Source organism: Balaenoptera borealis (genome assembly GCF_965194805.1).
Source record: "Balaenoptera borealis genome assembly, contig: HAP1_SCAFFOLD_627, whole genome shotgun sequence".
NCBI lineage: Eukaryota > Metazoa > Chordata > Mammalia > Artiodactyla > Balaenopteridae > Balaenoptera > Balaenoptera borealis.
In genome coordinates this window covers 1-16,097 of record NW_028123572.1, presented here as the reverse complement: position 1 = coordinate 16,097, position 16,097 = coordinate 1, and positions in this window count along the sequence as shown.

Here is a 16,097-nt window from a genome sequence, read left to right as displayed (position 1 = left end):
GGTGGTAATCTTACTGACCTGACAGAAATAATGTGTGGCAAGCTCCCAGTACAGAGATGTTCAACAAATCTTTGCTCTGCAGTTTCTCCCACTTACTAGTTGACTAACCTGGAGGTGACTGACTTCTATGAGCCCCTTCCTGTAAAAGGGGGAGAGGTTAAAGTCAGCCTTGTTCCCAAAAGGATTTGAGGCTGCAGTTGGGGTTACTGAGAACTGTCCCACTGACTTCACATGTTTCTTTTGAAGATAGAGACCTTGTGAGTACATTGGCAGGCAGAGAAGGACAGCAGGGTGGCCTATAGGGAAGCACTCTGGATTTGCTGGGAATGGACATGGGGTCTTGTCTAGGATCTGTCACTTGCCACCCCGGTGGCTCTAGACCAGAAAGTCACTCAGTAATCTGAACCTCAGATTCATACCTTGTCTACCTCTGGAGCGCGTATGGACAAATATGGCTCCTCCAGGGCCAGAAACATGCCTTCTGATCTTCCGCAGCCCCAGTGTCTGTCACACTGCCTGAATCATAGAAGGTCCCACTATTTTCTTGTTTGCTCAATGAATTTGGAGCTGCTGAGGGGTCATGTTTCCTACTTTTGTTTGAAGCCTCCTTTGGCTGCAGGCTGATGTCTATGGGTCCCTGGGCCTTTGCCAGAAAGTCATTTGCTAGCTTACCCTGGCCCCAGTGACTTTGCCTGGCACCAAGGTGGAAGCAGGGTAAGACTGCCTGGGGGCAAAGAAAGAAGAAGGTGCCCTGGCCACTCTTTTGTGTGTGACAGCTGCTCCCTCTGAGACCCAGGAGGCTAGATGAGGCACCCTCCCTTGGTGATCCCTATTAGGGGACTTAGTTCTTACAGTGTTTAGCTCTCGGGATAAGTGTGGTCGGCTTTGGGGGTGGCCAACCTTCTAATGCGTGTTCTCTGCCTGTAGCCGATTTGAATATGAGGGATGACTCCCACCTCTCCAGATGTGCCACAGGGCAAGGTAGAGGATTCAGAAGCCCCTGGTGATAGAATGGATGGGAAGAGCATTGAGCTCCTTGGTACAATGAGGAAAGAAAGTGTAAAAGTTCCTGGAGGTGGGAAGAAACCTGATACCACAAGACTTCATACACCATGGGCCACCATGCCAGGTAGCCCTCTGGACTTAAATACACTGGCTGAAGGAGAGAGTCAAAGTGCTAATTCTGCCCTACCTGCCTCCCACCCCCCACCCCAATACACACACACTTTAAAGCAATTTGTGCACCCTAACAAGACAGTTCCTGAGAGAGGTGCCGGTTTACCTTTCAGAGATACCACAGGTCGACTCCTCTCTCTGGTTCATCCAGGAGGCTCTGCTTTTATGGAGCCTTTTTCTTTTCATTATTCAGGGATTATCGTTATTATTAACCATTTTTGTTCTCATTAAAATTAGTCGTAACTACCGCCCTTTGAGACTCTAGCCCCTGTTCCCCTCTTCCCCACCTCATTCCTTTTTCTCCACTTTCCGCTTGACATGACCCTAATACTTCAGTAAAGAATTTGTTTCTTCCCTAATGTCCATGCTGCCTTTAGTGCCTCAAGTTACTCCCTTCCCCATCTCCAATATTACTTTCAGACCTCACGTTGTCACTAACCAAGAATTTTCTGACAGTCCCGTCTTTTTAATTTCTGTAGTACCCTACAATGTCCTTTTGCCTGCAACCGACCCTCTCCCCTGTCCTCCTCTCAAGCTGATTTAAGTGCATTTTCTATTTCCACAGCACCCTGTGATGCTCCCTTCCCTTTGCCAATGCCCCATCCTCCAAGCCGGGTCACGTTTCCAAAAAATACCTAATACATACTATGTTCATAGTATGCTCTGATGTCCCTTTCAAATCCCCCCAACCTTATTTAAGCATCTCTTGGATTTTCATAGCACCCTATGATGCCCTCTTTCCTGTCCCACCCTCCAAGACAGGTCACATAAGCTTTTCTACATTTTCATGGCACCCCATGCTCACTCCCTATTACAGCATTTACCACACTGCCAGTTTACATATTTGTCTCTCTCACATAATCTAGAACATTCTTTAGAGCTGAGCGCTGTGTCTGAGGAGTATCCCCAGAACCTAGATTGGTGCCTCACACATAAGTGGTGGTCAATAAATGGACAAGATGTCCTCATCATTAAGCTTTTATTTTTTTTTCCATATTCTGCAGTAATTAAGCAAAACCATGGAAAATGTCAATCCTTTTACAGTGAGCTTTGTTAATGTAGGAGGACTATATATATAGTGTTTTGCCTCATATTTTTTCACTTATGGCCAGATATTTTATTGTGATTTCCACTTTCAAACATTTATAGAGCAGTCTCTTCCAATCCTATATATGATTTGTTTCATATCATTGAATACAGTGAAAATATTCTTTTTCTTTCAAAGCTAGTAAACACTTATGGAGAATTTCAAAGCAAAAGCAAATGTAATCTCCAAAATTTATTTAAAGACATAGACTGTGAACTTTGACCAAAATATTATTGAAGAATATAGACTGTGAACCTCCAGCAATTAATTGGTAAAAAAAATGCAATATTCCATCAAGACCTATATCCTAATGTTATAAACACAGCCCCAAACATCACTACCAAATGCATTGTTCTCTCTTTCTCTCTTTTCCCCTTTGAAATCAGTGATACCCATGGCCCTCTTGCTCCTCTGGCTCCCCCTCATCACTAAGTGAATAATATGACACTATCTGCAGGATGTTTCACTAGTTCTTGCAAAGCATTCTAATTTTGGAAGTAAAATTAGAACTTGTTCAGGCATTTTCAGGGACTGGAACTCTGCCAGGGTCTGAGGCTGGGACATTAGTCACTGCTTTTGCTTTGGTTCTGGCTGTTGCCGCCATCTGTTTCACAGTTTCACTGTATTGTAATGGCTAGTCCTAGGGTTCTCTGCTATAGACTTTGACCATTAACTGTAAAATTTCCATTTGCTCATTTGCTGGTTGACTCTGGGTCCCCAGAAGAAGGCATACTCCAGTGAATTGCCATGGTTCACTGGTTTATTCTCTAGGTAACCATGCTATACAAACTTTTGGGTGATTACTGTCTTCAGATTCCCAAATACACTGTACTTCTTCTTCAGCTGCACCCCTAACTTCTGCAGAACATCCTTGATGTCTCTCTTTAGCACAGGTGTCCGCCATGATAATAATGCCTAGCTCATAATTAGAAGAACTTTTTGAAGCTCTTTTGGTTTTTGACATTGTTTGGGAACCTTGAGATTCTCTGGGACTTCCAGGCACTCTGAGACCTTGAAATTCTTTGTTTCTGAGAGCTGCTTTGGCCCTCTGAGGCGCTAAGGATCTCTGAAGTACTGAGTTCCTCTTTGATTCCAGGAGCTTCTGAGGTACTGAGAGCCTCAGATGTGATCAGAGACTTCAAGTTATTGGGATTTGGAAGTGTTTGGAAACTTCTTGGTACTCCAGGCCTTCAACATGCTTGTGGCCTCTGAGGTGCTAAGGGTCCTTAAGGTGGTGGAGACCTCAGAGGTGCTTGGGGCTTTTAGTGTGTCAGGGACTTTTAAGGTAGCGGGGACCTTTGAAGTACTTGGAACCTCTGTGATACTTAGGGCCTTTGAGGTGCTTGGAACATTTGAGGTACTATCTCTGAAGTGTTTGGAACATCCAATGTGCTAAGGGCTTTCAAGGGATTTAAGACTTCAGAGATGCTGGGACCTTCAAAGTACTTGAAGCTTCAGAGATTCTGGGGGCCTTTGAGGTGCTGAGGGCCTCACAGATGCTGAGAGCCTTTAAGGTTCTTGGGGCCTCAGAAATGCTCAGGGATTTCAAGGTGTTGCAGGCTTCAGAAGTCCTTAGGACCTTAGAAACTCTTGGGGTCCTCAAAATGCTGGGATACTTTGAGGTGACCTCATCTTTCAAGGTACTTGAGATCTCAGAGGTGCTGGTGGCCTCTAAAGTACTGGGCTCACTTGATATACTTAAATATTTTAGTATGCTTGTGTCCCTTGAGGCTGGAGCCTGTGGATATGTTTGGACAACTGGAAGTATTTGGGGCCCCCCAGTTGCTCAGGGCTTGTGAAGTGCTTGGGGCCTCAAAAATGCTCAGGCCCCAAGAAGTGCTTGAAATCTCTGAGGTACTAAGCCTTGTGAAATATTAGGAATCTCAGAGTTACTTAGACTCCCAGGAGTGCTCTGGCTCTGAAAGCTGCACCAGTTTTGAAAATTACTCCAGCCATGAGAGCTGCTGCAGCCTTGGGAGTTGCTACGACACTTCAAGGACTTGGGCCCCAGAAGTTGCTTGGGACCCAAGATGGGCTTGGGACCCACATGATGCTAGAAGTCTCAGATATGCTCAGGCCCTGTGGATTAGCACAAACTCTGGGGGTGTAAGGGCCTCATCAAGTGTTTGTACCCCATCAGGTATTTGTGTCCCACCAGTTGTTGGGGGGCTGTCAGGGACTGGGAACATGCCAGGAGCTCCAGATCTTTGAGGGATTAGGGCACCACCAGGTATTCAGGCCTTACCCAGTACTCTGGCCCAATAAGGCGTTTGGACCCTGCCAAGTGGCTTGGTCCAACCAGGTGGTTGGGGTCCCCAAGTAGTTGGACTCAGTCAAACTGTGGGACTGCTCCAGATGGTTGGGCTCTGCCAGGAGGTGCCCAATCTTTGTGAAGAACTCAACCTCCACAAAGTGTTAGGACCCCAGCCCATGTTCCTAGAAATGCTGGGGCAAAGTGAATAGGGATCCAGGGTCTCCAGGTTGTTTGACATGCCTAAGGTGCTTGGGCCAAGGGAAGCTATGGAGGTCCTGGAAGCCCCTGGGTCTTGTGAAGACATCAGGTCTTGTATATTGCTGCTGGCACCTCAGTTATCTCCTACACCCCATGAGTTTTGATGAAGCTCGCTATTCTGTTCTTGTAGCTTGTGTCTAGCCTGGTAGGGGGATGGGGGATGGGATTGCACAGGCAAATCAGAGATGGCTGCACACAGATTACAGCAGCCCGGAGAGCAAGAGGGAGTCGTGTACTACAGAGAAGCCTCAGAAACTTGTTTCATAGGCTGAAACTGCTCTCACTGATGTCACTGCCTCCTCTATCACACTGTCACTACTTTCCCTACCAAGGCCTATGTCTGTTTGCTCATAGGTCCTCTACCTTCCCTACCTCTGTGGCCACTTCTGCCACTGCTGTCATCTCTATGGCCACTGAAAATTCTGGCCCTGCCATGGAAAACAAAAATCCACCTTCAGCTGCTTTGTGGCTAGCTCCCATGCAGTTACTTCTTGGCTAACCACCCCCTGCTTCCCAACCTCCTGAATTCTTTCCCAGCAACCTTGAGTACGAGAGCCCATCTCCAATGGCTATGCCCCCACCACACATCCAGCGCATCTCCTCTGACTTCTGCAGAGGAAATAGGGCCTCCATTTTTGCCAACTTCCTAGGGCAAAGAGAATGGGAGGCAGCCATGCAAAAGGGAAGGATGGGGGAAAGACAGACGGGAAGAGGTGGTGCTCCAAGGGGAAATGGATGGCTACCAGTCCTTGCATTCTCTAATTATCAACTCGCTTGTCTTTAGAAGGATTCTGTCTCTACACCATTCGCAGGCTTGAGGTGTGCGTGAGATGCTGGGGGGTGGGGGGAGCAGAAGTGTATTCTTGGAAGGAATCAGCTGGTCCCAGCTCTCCTTTCCTGTCTTGGCTTTCACAGCATATTCATTCACTCACCTTGTTCTCAGAAGGTGGCTCTGTGTATACTGATTAATTCCAGGGCCCGCATAGGGCTGTGGCCTGTGTGCTGGGTGATGAGAGGAGATGGGACTGCAAAAACGAACAGTGTGCAAGAGGTGCAGAGCCTTTAAAATGTTATATATTCACGAGATTATTAAGCAGGGCACCGACTGGATCAGACTTGGCATTTGTACAGCCTCACAGAGGAGCAGACTATTGTCTGGCAGGTCATTTAGGAAGCAATTAGAATAAGAAGCAAGAGGGAATGAAAGTGAGCCTTAAGGTGGTTGCCATGGGGATGGAGAGGCAGAAAGACATTTTAAGGGTGATCACTGACAGGCTTTAGAGACTGATTGGATGGAAGTGGTGAATAAGGAGTGGGTGGTAGAGTGCAGGTTGGCTCCAAGGTTTCTTGGCTCCAGTCTACCTGAATACCGGATTTATTTTGCTTCTTTCTTTCATTCTGTAATCCGAATATAATTCATAGCATACTATGAACTTTATCCACTCCAGGTCTTGGCTCACTGTTTCCTCTGCGTGAAATGCCTTTCCTCTCATCTCCAATTACCTAAATTCCGACTGCTTGCTCAGAGGCCTCTTCCTCCCTGAAGCTCTTCTTGGTCGGCACAAAAGTGTAATGAGCCCATTTTTGTTCCCCATTTTTTGCTTTCTATAGCAAGCACTCCATATCTTTCTTACGTCATTCCAAAGATACTATTTTGCACAAGTCACTTCACCTCTCTGAGCCTCCATTTCCTCATCTATAGAGTGGAGTTAATTAAAGTACCAGTGGTCTCATAGGGTGGTGAGAATTAAATGAGATAATAAATAAAAAGCACGCATCACACAGAAAGCACAGCCGCTGCCTCTCTCAAGGTGTTTCAAGCAGTGTGTGAGAGTGGCATTTAATAAATAAATGCACTTTGAAGGAATACATGAAATGGAAGATTTTGCACATGTTTTTAAAAGCAAGTGAATGCTTTCTACCTGCTTGGCTGGAAGAGATGAAATGTTTGTTTGACAGGATTTCAGATTGTAATCCCAATGAGGGAAGGGACCCTGTCTCTCCCCTTGATGTCTCCTAGCCCTTGGTAGAGTTGCTGGAATAGGATATGTCTACACCCAGTGAATAAGTTCTGGGCTGGGAAAGTGTGTCCCGTTTAGAAAGCAGAATTGCCAGCTGAATCACCCAACAAGGCCCAGTCCTCTGTACACGTGTAGAAAGGGAATGCCTGGTACTGAGGAACTCAATACGAGCGTTGAACTGAGACATGGGAACATGAGTTCTGGCCCAGCCCCTGTCATTTACAAGCTCTTGACCTTGATGAGTTTAACCTAACATCTGTGTCCTGTGATTTATCCTCTGAACAAGCAGAAAAGGCTAATCCCTCTTGCCCTGTATGCCAGGCTTCTTGTGAGGCTCTCTGCAAATCCAACAGCACATACCGGCAACCCTGAGTTAGAGCAGGTTCCTCTGAGTTCAGTTGTTTCTTGTTTGTATGTTTTGTGTTTGCTGTTTGGGAATCTGTGTGACTAGAGGATTGCAAAATCACCCATATTGTTTCCAAAAGCTTCTCCTTTCTGATGGCATTTTATGGGAATGCAATCCAGCAAACTAATTTTCTTCCCAGGGGTTACTTTCTAACTCAAGTTTTCTTTATACCCAGAGCTTACCAAGACCTCCTGTCGGTGAAGCCTCACCATAAATGAACTTGGGGTAGTGTATGCTTGTTGCTGCATTACCTTCTGTCCACCAACCAGCTGACTGAGGAGGGGGTGCCATTTCCCTGTCACTCCATTCATCTTAGTGAACCTTTGCTCCAACCCACAACAAGGACGAGGCAGCTCTGCATAGCACCCAGGAAGATCAGAGCCTATCCTTAAGCAGTGTACAACCTAGGGCTGTGGCTCTCAACAGATTTCCTCAAAGGAGTAATCAGGAACAGGCTTTAGGTCGTGAGCTACTCTCAGTGTTCCCAAAAGCTGAACAGAAATCACATTTATGTAAGACAGGCCACGGAGGTTATTAGTCAAGAAACGCAGTGTTTTTAATAGCAAGAATATTGCCAGGCATGATAGTAACAGGAGGAAATCATAAAACCATGCCTTGGGACATTGTGGACCACAGGTCTGTCTAGAGTAAGTAGGACATGACAAAGGAAGGGCAGCTGACTTGTGAGGGCCTGAGAAGTACAAAGAGAGGAGGGAAACTAACATCGCTGTGGTAGGCTATGTGCCTAAACTACCTCCAAACTGGAATCTTTACAACAACCTTCAATCACCAGTGAAGCTAAAGAGAGATTACCTCTCTTGCCCAAGATCATAGTACTGCTGTTGAATGTCAGTATTGGGGCTCACATCTCCAGATTTCTAAGCTCCACCTTCTGCCATCGCACACCTCACAGCTGCTCCAACTGAGTGCACATTTGGTGGTGCAAGGAGGCTTAACATGGAAGGGAGTGTTCTTGCTCCCTTGGGATAGGAGCAGAAGGGAAAGAGACGAGAAAAGGGACAGATGTGTAGAAGGGCAAGGCAAGGATCCTTACTCACCTTACTAGGTTTTCCATACTTGGCTCTGCCCCTTTCAAGCTGTGTCAAGTCCAGCATGTTATTTAACCTTTCTAAGCCTCAGTTTCTCCATCTGTGAATAAGCATACCATAGTGGTGTTGTGAAGATTAAAGGGAAATATCTCATGCAAGATGAGGTAGGTTGAAAATGTCCCCCCAGTTCTCAAAGATGTCCACACCCCTATCCCCAGAATCTGTGAATATGCTACCTTATATGGCAAAGGGGAATTTTGCAGGTGTGATTAAGTTCAGGATCTTTAGAGGAGGATTATCCTGGACTATCTGGGCGGGCCCAAGGTAAACAGAGAGTCCCTATAGAAGGGGGAGAGTAGAGTTAGATTCAGTGAAAGGTGTAAGGATGGAAGCAGAGATCAAAGAGGAGAGAAGATGCTACATTGCTGGCCTTGTAGATGGAGGAAGAGGGTATGAGCCCAGGAAAGTAGGGTGCCTCTAGAAGCTGGAGAAGACAAGGAAATGGATTCTCCCCTTGAGCCTCCAGGAGGAACACAGACCTGCAGGCACATTTTAGACTTCTGACCCCCAGAACTGTAAAAGATTAAATTTGATTGCCTTAAGCCACTGAATTCGTGGTAATTTGTTACATCAGCAGAAGGAAACTAATACACAAGTCATATGTGTGCCTCACTCATGGGGAGTGCCTAATGAATAAGAACTGTGACTACCCGTTGAGGTGAATTTATATTATTGTCATATTTTCAGTGAAAGTACTGGGAGGAACTGGGGAGGGATACGAGACTGGGCTGGATACCTTGGCAACAATTCTTGTGGGTGTTGATGCACCTTGTTCTTCTCTGGGGCTGTCTACTAAACCCCCTATCCCAGGCACTGTCCTGGTTATATGACCAAGTTTCCTTAGGCATTGCTCTTACCTGGGCAGACATTGCCAAAGCCACCACCTGGTCATAAGTGCTGCGGGTGGGATAGAGAGGGTAATGCAGGGGTCAATCCACACTACTCCGACCGCTGTAACTAATCATCATTCAGTTGTCTGTAGGCCCTGTTCTGATTCCAGCAAGCACCTCCCGAGGGCAAGAGCACCCTTGGGCCAGTCTCTCCATTTGCAACAACGCTTGCACAGACTGCGGGCCACCGCTACTTGAACAAGTGAGTCTGACCCTATCTGATGTCCCTCATTCAGGGGCTGGGCTCCTCACTATTTCTGGTCTGTTGAAGAATCATTGCTCTGAATCATTTCACACTGCAGGCATGGACTTATTTTACAGTTTCCAAGAATTAGGGTATTGCAAGGAGGTCTATAGCATGTGCACTCCTACAGTCATGAAACAAAAGCCATGTGATTACTTTTGAGGATCGTTTGCTGGGTTTGAGAATAGAATATTTTTACTGCAAATTAATCACAAACATAGGGACAAGAATAAAATTAATATTACAAACACCTGCATAACCAGTGCCCTGCTGTGTCAAATTTAAAAATTAGGCCCTACCTTGGCCTAACCTTTACATTACAGATATGGTAAAACCCTCTGTTTACCTCTTCCCAGATCCACACCACTCTCTCCTTCTTCAGTGGCATCTGCTATCATGAATTCAGTAACTATTATACCCAGGACAAGTTGTACATATTTGCTACCTATTTCTGTGTCCATACACATTACATAGGATTTTTAAAAAATGTTTATGCAAGTTGATTAATGTAGCTCTAGGTCATTTTCATGTTTGTATACTATGTCTTTCAGTATTTGCAATTTATCTTTCTCCTGATGACCCAGACTTTTGCAGTTTCTAGTTTTCCAGAAAACAAAACAAAACAAAACAAAACAATGCTCTTATCAGTCTTTGTGTACCTATCCCCTGAGAACATGTGAACATCTCTAGGGTCACCATCTAGGAGTGGACTTACTGAGTGTGTCTGCACGGATGTGTTTACATAGACCACATGGATTTCTGCTTTGCTTCATTTATAAAAATTAGATCCTTCTATATACAATTTTCACTTCATTCTTTTTGCTAATCAACAATAAAATTTGCTCAACTCATACCTGTAAGTCTTTCATTATAATGGCTGAATGATGTTCCTTGCAGTGGTTTTACCATAATCTTTTCAGGCATTCATCTGTTGGCCTGGTATCCTGTGTCTCCAAAGTATGTTCCCCCTCTACAAACAATGCTGCAATAACAGTTCAATCATTTGTTTACTAGAATTTTTTTCTTAAATGAGCAGTATATCCAATTGAGTATGAGAGCCAAGTTTATGTTCAGGATTTTTGACGAATGATTAAAATCTTCCTTCTACTTCAGTCGAAATCAAGGTGATTTATGAGTTTTCCTGAATCTTAAATAATTTTATGATGCATAAGGGTGGTTGAATATTATCCCAAAGCCACACAATGGGACATCACTGAATGGTTTCCAGCAAGCGACTGATAAGGTCAGATCAGTGATTTAGCAAAGCCTCTTTGGCTGCAGTGTGGAGACTGGACTCTGAGGGAGGTGGGAGGGGTGGATGGAAGACCTCATTAGAGGCTATTGCCTTCATCTAGGCTAATGATAGTGGTGCCTGAAATAGAGTGATGGCAGTGAAGATGGAGAGAAGGGAATGGATACCAGAGCTGATTAGAAGACCGAATCAACAAGCCTTGGGGATTGCTTGGATCTGGGTAGTGAGGGGAAGAAACAGGTTAACTGGGCCTCCCAGGGTTCTGGCTTGGGTAAGTGATGAGATTAGGAAGGCGGGAGGAGAAGCGGGTTGGCTGCCTTGCTCTTCTCTTAGGTGCCTTGGCCTTTTACGGGGAGAGGGGAGGGCCTTTGTTAGGTTTACTCTCTGTAGGATCATTGGATTTCAGATGCCTACAGAAGGCTTGCTAATGCTCAGCGTCTCCCAGCACACTGGGCACAGAATACAGCAGGGTGCAGCCAGTCCTCAGAATTGTGGGAAGACTAGATATCATCCATGGCATTTGTGCCTTGGAGGAAATTCTCTCCTTAAGCAAGGGTAACTCCATACTGGGTTTCCTACACTTTTCTCAGAATCACAAGTCCCCCCCCAAACCCCAAAGTGAGTTCATTAGTTGACTCCACATCATCACAGGAGTGATGGCGCTTCCTAAAATTCACCTTGAGGTTCTGTGAGGTTTTCAGGGTGTCAAATCGCCTCAAGTGACATCAGTGACAATCTGAACAAAAGGTGCCAAGTATCAGGCCCATGAAATCTGCCTGTGTGCTCTTGTGAGCCCGAGGTGCCTGCCACTCGTAGACTTTAGGGTCTACTCCTGGACATGCCCAAACATTTTTCTATGGGGAATCCCCATCCTTCATGCTTTCTGTTTAAGGGTGGGGATGACTCTGAGGGCGAGGTGGAATATCTGCCTCCAGAAAATAACCTAAGTATGCAGTCACATTAAAGTTCCCCAGCTGTTAACTGAAATGTTGCTTATTCTTAGCCAATTAACAATTGTTGCCTTTCTTTCTTCAACATATATCTTAGCTCTGGCATATTATTATTCATAATGTCAATAATAAGTAACTTCCCTCTGCTATTTTTATTGTGCATTGTCTCACAGTAAAAAATAATTGGTCACTCTCATTAGGATGCCCAATGTAGATACAAGGCATCTGAGGCATCTGAGGCCTGATATCAAATCTCTGACAGGTGATGGAGTCAGGATTTTTGACCCACTTCCCTGATTCCACTGATATTTTAATTTTCTCCTCTGAATCATAAATGAGGCCATTCCTGTTTCCACACACCTTCCCTTACAGGGTTTCCTATTGAGATTTATGCAGCATTCTCCTTCCTGGCTTTATGCCACCTCCTTTCTCCTTATCCAACTATATCTTGCATGTAGTCATAGGAAGTTCCTCCCGAGGGGGGTCACCACTCACTGTTCACCACCAGACTAAACGCTTCAGATGTTGCATCTGGCTCCTTGCTAGCTCAGTGGGGCCTGGTGGTCCATAGAAAGTCCTCAAAAAGTGAGGCCTGATGGATTGAATGAATGAATGAATGAATGTGGAATTGAGGCAACTTACCTTCCTACCTCAGCATCTCTAGCTGGAGCCACAGTGTGTTTGACATTCAGACCCAGGATTGCCTAGGTCCTGAGCGTGTCCTGACCAGGGAGGGGGAGACCTTGTGGACTCAGCCACCTGGTGTGTTTGCACACCTGTGTACACATAGGCATGTAGGTGTCCATCCATTCCCAGGGGCACACTCACCTCTCTGTTTCCATCTCTGTGTATAGTTTCCAACATGGGTCCCTCTGTTTTAAATCATTAACTTAGTACCTGTCAGGTCAGGATTTAGCATACATTATCTCATTTAATTCTCACAACTTTCTTGAAAGGTGAGCACTCTCATTTACGTCTTATAGATGTGGAAACCTGACTAGTAGGCTCCTTACATAGGTAAGAAGCATGGATACAGAAGAGGAATGGGAGTAGGGTATCTCTAATAATTGGAACCATTTCTTGAACAGCTTCTCTGTGTCAGCCATTTTGCATACATCATTTCACTTGATCCCCACAGTAACCCTATTAGATAGTTACTATTATGCCCATAATTCTGCAGATGAGTCATGCTAGACATAACAGGACTATACAACTTTCTCAACGTCAGAGTTAAGTTGTTTGGCCTGGGTTTGAGCCTAGGTTTGTTTGATATTATAACCCAAACCCTTAACACAATACTGTCAGGACTGAGGTGTGGAGCAGTCTGAAGGATCAAGGATTGCTTGTGTAAAGGATTGGAAGTAACAGGCAACTGAGGGAATCCCAGGTGAGCATAACCCCACTCCTCACCTCAGAGTGGTCAGAATTCTGGGCGGATCTTAGGCTGAGTCTTACCTGCAGGCCAATTATACCTACTCCACTGTTGCTAGGAGTTAATGTTTCATGACACGTAGAAGCCTTATTAACCTGGGAGCTACAATGGGGGTCAACTCCCTCATCACAACATACCTTCTCTCTGACAGTGACCCAACACTAAGTGAATTAGAGTCTTCTCTGGGAATGGATTGTTTGGTTCAGGAAATTTTTAGTATTAGTATTTGCAATTCTGCCAGCTCATAGCAAATGTTGAGTTAATGCCAGGTTACGATTTTTTTGATGATTTCCTTAGACTAGTACTCAGATGTTTGTACCTAGTGACCACAATCAGAAATTCATGGTAAACTGCAAATATTCCATTTAATATCCTCTTATACTTGGGTCCCTATGGTGGCAGTAGAGATGGTGAGTAATGGACAGTGTTAGAGACATACATGTGTCAAAATAGACTAGAGTTTGTATCCTATTGACTATGAAAAGCAAGAGAAAGAGAGAGGTCCAGCAGGAACAAAATGGGTGTTTATTTGTTCAATTTTTTGGGGGGTAATTTATTGAGTGCTAGTACCATTTCTTAAAACAGGTACGAAAAAAGGGAGGAACAGGTTAGCAAGGAGAAATGACTTTGGTTCAGTTTTGAACATTATGCATTTGAGGTTCCCTGGGATACGTTAGTGAGTTCATCAGATGGGCAGCTAGATAAAGGAGTCTGGAGTTTGTAAAGACATCTAGGCTACAGTGAGAGATCCAGGAATCATCAACACATAGATAATAAATTTAAGAAAGATGAGCTCACCCTGGGAGAGTGCATGGAGTGAAATAATATAGGGATGAGCAAGTCTAACATCCGTAGCTTAGGCAGAAAATGAGAACTCACAATGTTTAGGAAGGATTGTTAGGCATTAAAAAATAATTAAGTAAAGAGTAAAATAGATTTAAAAGTCATTTTATATTTAAAGAGCCTCAATTTTCTTTTAGTACTTAAGTAGTAATGTCTCAGTAAGATGCTGTGCAGAAAATCATTTTAGGACTTGCTTTGAAAACTTTGGAAAAAGTCAAGTGAGTTTTCCATTTTAGTAAGGCAATATTATACTGTTACTCTGCACTCAAGTGAGTAAAGCTTCTTTAATATTTCCAATAGTAAAACAATTCATTGGTTCAGTCTACAAATATGAAACATTTCTAAATCATAATTCCTTTTCTCATAAACCACTTCCCAACCCACATTGTCTTAGTCTTCTGGGGCTGCCATAACCAAATACCACAGACTGAGAGGCTTAAATAACAGAAATTTATTTTCTCACAGTTCTGGAGACTAGAAGTTCCAGATCAAGGTCCAATAGGGTCATTATCTGGTGAAGGCTCTCTGCAGATGTCTGCATTCTCTCTGTGTGTTCACATGACTTCTTTTTTTTTTTTTTTTTTTTTTACAGCATGATGCCTATAGTTTAATAATACTGTATTGTATACTTGAAATTTGCTAGGAGAGTAGATCTTAAATGTTCTTACCACACACAAAACATGATAACCATATGAAGTGATAGATATGTTAATTAGCTTAACTGTAGTATTCAGTTCACAATGTATATGTATATCAAATCATCACATTTTACACAGTAAATACATACAGTTTTTTCAGTTATATCTTAATAAACCTGGAAAAAGTAGCTTTTTCAAAATCTTTTCATATTCTCCATTCTCACCACTCCTGTTTTTGTTTAGATTATACTCACTCTGCAATAAATTACAAGTAAGCATTTATGATAATGTGATTATTTCTATAATTGAAGAAGGTAGAATTTGCTCAAGAATTAATAACAAATAACCTGATAAGTAATAGATAGTACAATCCAGAACCAGGATAAACACTTTGCACATAAAAAAGCCTTCGATAAATGTTTGCTGCATTTAATAAAAGCTTGTAAGCAAGTTAATAAACTAATTTAGTCTTTTTTTTAACATCTTTATTGGAGTTTAATTGCTTTACAATGGTGTGTTAGTTTCTGCTTTATAACAAAGTGAATCAGCTATATGTAAACATATATCCCCATATCTCTTCCCTCCTGCATCTCCCTCCCTCCCACCCTCCCTATCCCACCCCTCTAGGTGATCACAAAACACCGAGCTGATCTCCCTGTGCTATGCAGCTGCTTCCCAGTAGCTATCTATTTTACGTTTGGTAGTGTATATATGTCCATGCCACTCTCTCACTTTGTCACAGCTTACCCTTCCCCCTTTGTGTACAGAGAGAGAGAGTGAGAGAGAGCAAGCTCTCTGTTTAAGGAAAACAATCCTATGGGATCAGGGCACCACCCTTATGACCTCATTTAATTTTAATTACTTCCTTAGAGGTCCCATCTCCAAATACAGTCACATTGAAGGTAGGACTTCAATATACTGATTTTGGGGAAACACACTTTCAGCCCATAACAGCCATACACAACCCCTTCAGACATCCTGCCTCTCAGAAACAAACACACAAAGAATCATACCAGTAAGAGAAGAGTTAACTGGAAAGTCGTCAGGAAAAGCAGAGGCTGCACCAGGTTCCAAAGTGTTCTGTGCCTCTCCCACTTTAACCAGGTTACAATTACACACTAACCTCTATCCATTACATCCAGTATTCCTTCTCAGAGATGCCTCTGTTTACATTCCAGTTTCCATCCAAGCCTGGTTTTCATCTCCCCTTGTAAACAGAACTCTTTGTGGTCACGTAAGTGCACAATCATGTGCCAAAGGTGGGTTTTGACATTCAGGATTTCTGAGAGGCTACATTTTGTCATGAACTTTGAGCATCTGTGCTCCCTAAACAAATGGACTTCACGTGGTTTCACCAACCTGCCCAGAGATAACTAATGTTAATAATTTTCTTTAGTTTTTTTTCTCATACCTTTTTCTTTATATTTACACACAAAGGTTTTTGTGCATCCACGGAGGCTCACTCTCTTTAGGTCATGTGATCTCCATGTCACATGACAGATGTTAAACTCAAGCAACTCTGATTAGCTGAGGACAC